This window comes from Pinus tabuliformis, chromosome 7 (assembly GCF_031772625.1).
Source record: "Pinus tabuliformis cultivar Carrire ecotype Pingquan chromosome 7, CPIR1, whole genome shotgun sequence".
Classification (NCBI taxonomy): Eukaryota; Viridiplantae; Streptophyta; class Pinopsida; order Pinales; family Pinaceae; genus Pinus; species Pinus tabuliformis.
This window is the reverse complement of record NC_142293.1, coordinates 617,663,784-617,668,664: the sequence shown is the minus strand read 5'-3', so window position 1 is coordinate 617,668,664 and position 4,881 is coordinate 617,663,784.

Sequence of the window (4,881 nt, the reverse complement as noted above, 5' to 3'; positions counted from 1 at the left end):
TCATTTTTTCATTTTTTATTTTTTTTATTGAATCAATTGAAATGTTGAAGTTTATTTTGTCTCCTTTTTTTTTCTTAACAATTCTTTTTCTGATCCTCCATATCACACGAAGTGCAGGAGGAGAGCATACTCAAGAATTATTATTTTTTTAGATGTAAGAAATAAGGTCTCCTAATTACACTTCCTCGGCAACGGCGCCAAAATTTCTAGTCAATTTAACGTCTTAAATTGCTCTACATAAATTATCAATCCGGGTATCGTAAACTGATGAAGTGTGGTGCACCATATGTGCTTAGTTAACCTTTTTCTTACTTCGTTGTTTTATAGATTTTATTTTGTTTTGGGGTTTTGTTTTTGTTGGTTTCCTAAAGTGTCTAATGCAAATGGAAATCCTATTCTAAGGTCTTAAGAATACTTTTAAAGGACAAGTATGGATAGAGATTTCAAGACAAGGCCTAAGGCCTAAGTCCCTAATGGTAACTTCCAAAACTTTAGCACTTCAAAAGATCTCAAAACATGTTATTGGTGGAATTAGTACTTGAACAAAAGTGTAAATATGCAGCTACTTCAATCAAAATGGAATGCAACAACCAATCAATGAGCTAGTGACTATGAAACCCAGTATCCTTGCTGTTGTATGAAAAAGAAAGTAAAAACTGAACTTAAAGCAACTCAAAGACTGAAAGCAAAGCAACTAATTCATCACACTACTTCAACTCTTCTGATCCTTTACCCTTCAGCTCAATCTACCTTATGGGAAGCAATCATGAACAAGTTAAGCAATATGATATCTAAATTGCAAGAAATTAAATTGCATAAAGGAAACTAATCACACTACTTCAACTCTTCTGATCCTTTACCCTTCAGCTCAATCTACCTTATGGGAAGTAATCATGAACAAGTTAAGCAATATGATATCTAAATTGCAAGAAATTAAATTGCATAAAGGAAACTAATCACACTACTTCAACTCTTCTGATCCTTTACCCTTCAGCTCAATCTACCTTATGGGAAGCAATCATGAACAAGTTAAGCAATATGATATCTAAATTGCAGGAAAGTAAATGAGAAAAACAAAACTGATTAAAATAACAATGCTGGAATTAGAACTCAAAAAAAATAAATCAGCTGAAGGACAAGATGATTCCGTCATGTCATTAGTCATTAAAAAGCTATGTGCATTACTAACCTACAATCAATCGGTTGAACACACTTGCATGAATTAAAATTGCATGAATGAAAAATCTAATCTACCAACTTGAAAGAAATCAAATGACATAATGAAATCAAAGCAAAATTACAAAATGAAATCTACTCTACCTTACATTCTAATATGCTCCATGAAATCTATTTCACATCTCCTTCCATGTTGAGAACATCAAAGCTTTATTCAAATTCTTCAATATTACAAAGTACAACAAAGCTCTCCAAAGCTTTCAAAAGCCATCAAGGAAGAACTAAAAACTCCAAGCTAAAGAACTCACAAGCTAAAAAGACTAATAAGCTAAGCTCCAAACTCTAAGCTCTAAGCTAACAAATGAAGGAGAGAGATCTCCTATTTATACAAAAAGATGAGAAGCCATCTCATTAATGAGAGTCCATGAATCTCTCCCTCTACCTCTAGAGTCCAAATCAAAATAGGAACTGATAAGACACGTCTTCTTAGAGTTACAATACAATTAGGAGATGTGACACATATCCTTATGATCCCATGATTCTTTCCAACCAAATTCGAATTTGGCCTTAGAGTGCCACATAAGGGTCTTCTAGAAGTCCCATTTCAACCTACACATGTCAACAACCTCAACCCATTTGTTAGGTATAAGCATATGCACATTTTTTTCTAATTTTTAACCACAAATTCACTTAAAAGGCTTAGAATTAATAAAGATTGGAAAAACATAAATATGGCCCAATGATAATGGAAGTGGGATGAATGTGGTGACATAGTAGTGAAATGGAGGTGGAATGGAGATGATATAATGGACATAATAGTGAAAGTGTAATGGAAATGAATGACATTTTCAAGACTCAACAGCTATTTCCGGGGAGAGGAGAATTGAAGCTCAGCTTCCCTGGGAAAACGACACAGTTTCAAGCTTTGATGATAGACAAGTTTTGAACACAGTTTTTGGTTGTAATCATCTATCTGGCAACTCCACTGGGGAAGACCATCCTTTGGCGACTCCACATTGAAGTTCTGGCTCATTTTGTGAGACATACTCGAAGGAATCCTCAAAAATCACCAGCTAAACCAGTGCCTGACCCTGAGAGGACTGTCAAACCAAAGAAAGCTTCACAGAAAGGGGCATCAAGATCAGGTAAGCCTAAGAAATCACATGCATCTCTGAAAGATAAAGTTGTAGTTGAATAAATACAGTTTGAAGATTTAGAGCCTAGCATTGTTAATCAGGAAATTCCTTCAGAGATTAATACAGCTCCTTGTTCAGTTAGTTCCCCTTTGAATCTCAGTCCAAATAAAACTTCCCATTCAGTCCAAAGCATCCCTTTGTCTATGCCATCCATCACATTACTTCCTATCATTCAATCTGCTAGTATCCTTCCACATATCCTAATCATGGCAGGTCAGCAAGCACCTACGAAGATAGAAAGAATTGTTGCTGCTAGATATGGACCTTTAGTCTTGCCTGTTCCTTTAAATCCTATGCCTATGGGAGAATATCAGAAATATATGCCTAAATTCACTGGCATAGATGGAGTAACAACAGAATAACACTTAGAAGTTTTTTACAGTTATGCTGATAACCTAGATATAAGTGAAAATGATGTATGGATGAGAGATTTTGTCTAGAGCCTTGATGGAGAGGCTAGGAGGTGGTTCAGAGAATTACCCCAGAGATCTATAACAGATTTTGAAACATTAGATGATGCATTTTTGAAGCATTGGGGAGATAAAAAGGACCTGCTATATTATCATACTGAGTTCGGTAGTCTGAAGAGGGAAAATGGTGAATCTTTGCCTGATTTCAATAAAACGTTCAATCGAATGTATAGTAAGATACCAGCTGAAGTAAAGCCTACCCCCACCTCTGCCAAACTCACTTATGCCAATGCTTTTGACTCTGATTTCTGCCCTTTATTGAGAGAAAGGAGATGTGCTACCCTGGCAAACATGCAGGATGCAACCCTAGAAGTAGAATCCAATATTATGGCTGCAGAAAAGCTAAAAAGTCAAGCTGACAGAAGGAGGCAGAGAGGTCAGGCTTCTACTTCCTCTACATCATCTTCAGAGCCTAAATTAGATAAAATGACTAAGATGATAGAGTCATTGGCTGCTGAAATTTCTAAGCTAAAGGTTGAGCAGAATTCAGGAAAAACAAGGCAGCAGAACACATTTGCTCCAAGAAATCCCAATCCATTCAGAAGAGCAAATGAGCAGTTACAAATGATTCAAAGGGGTGAAGAATCAAAAGAAGATCAGAAGATTAAATATCCTTTCCAAAATGTAGTCATGGAGGAGGAACAATTTGAAGAGGATGAGGATGAAATTCACTGCATGGAAGATAAAGGCAGTGCTGCATTTTTGACATTGGCTGAGTATGAAGAATCATTGCTGCAGGAACAAAACAGTCAAGAATGGGACAGAGAAGCTGTTCTACAAACTGAACAGCAGCAGAGATATAACCTGAGGTCGAATGCAAAAAATGTCAAAGAAAATTCTGCCCAAAGAGTTGCTGTCCAAACAAAGTCACGGAATACTAGGCAGAGAAGACCAACAGTTGATCCAGTCATCCTCAAAGCTCCAATTCAAGAGGTAAAAGGTTCTAATAAATTACCTTCTTCTTTAAGCTTTGAGTCAGAAGTTTAGAAATTGAAAATATCTGTGCCTCTGGTAGAGTTGGTAAAGAGTGAAGTATTTAGAAAGCCTATCCTTGAAGCCCTTGAGCTAAAAACCACGCAAGCCTCCACTGACTCTGTCAATTTGCAAGATGACAAGCCTGCCATAGTGCTTAGTCCCATGATTGAACCTGCTGATACTAATTCTCCATCTCTTTATGTCTCCTTGACCATTCATGATAAAATCCTCCACAATTGCCTGCTAGAGACAGGGGCTAGCCACAATTTAATGCCTAAAGCTGTCATGGAAGAGTTAGGCCTTGATATCACCAGACCCTATCATGATTTATTCTCTTTTGATTTAAGGAAAGTGAAGTGCCTAGGATTAATCAAAGATCTGGCCATTACCTTAACTCAGCTGCCCATGAAGAGTATGATGATGGAAATTGTGGTAGCAGATGTCCCTCCTAAGTTTGGCATGCTGCTGTCTAGAGGATGGATTAAGATACTAGGTGGGACATTACAGAATGACCTATCTTATGCCATTGTCCCAGTTTTTGGAGGAGAAAGTAGGAGATTGTATAGAGAAGCATAGCTAGCATACATCGTCAGTGATGAGAAGAATCCTACCAATCATCCCATATATGCAGCGGACACTGATTTTGGAGCATGTATTCTCCAAATAGAAGAGTTTCACAAGGCCTCATTGCAGCTCAGGAAACCAACAGTTCAGGCTAAAGAAGAGCAAGGAAGTCAGGTTTGGAAAATGTTCTTTGATGGGGCATGTTCTAAGGAGACTGCAGGAGCAGGGGTGGTGCTAGTATCTCCACAACAAGAAAGCATTCAGTTGTCTTTTAAGATGGTTTTTCAAGTCACTAATAACATAGAAGAATATGAAGCTTTGCTGTTGGGCCTTAGTGCAACAAAAGACAGAGGAATCAAGAATCTGAAGGTGTTTGGAGATGCTGATTTGATCATTCAGCAAGTAAATAAAACATTTTAAGTAAAGCACCCAAGTCTAAAGCATACAGAGATGAGGTATGGAGAATCAGAGGTTCTTTTGATTATTTCTGTATTTCATAT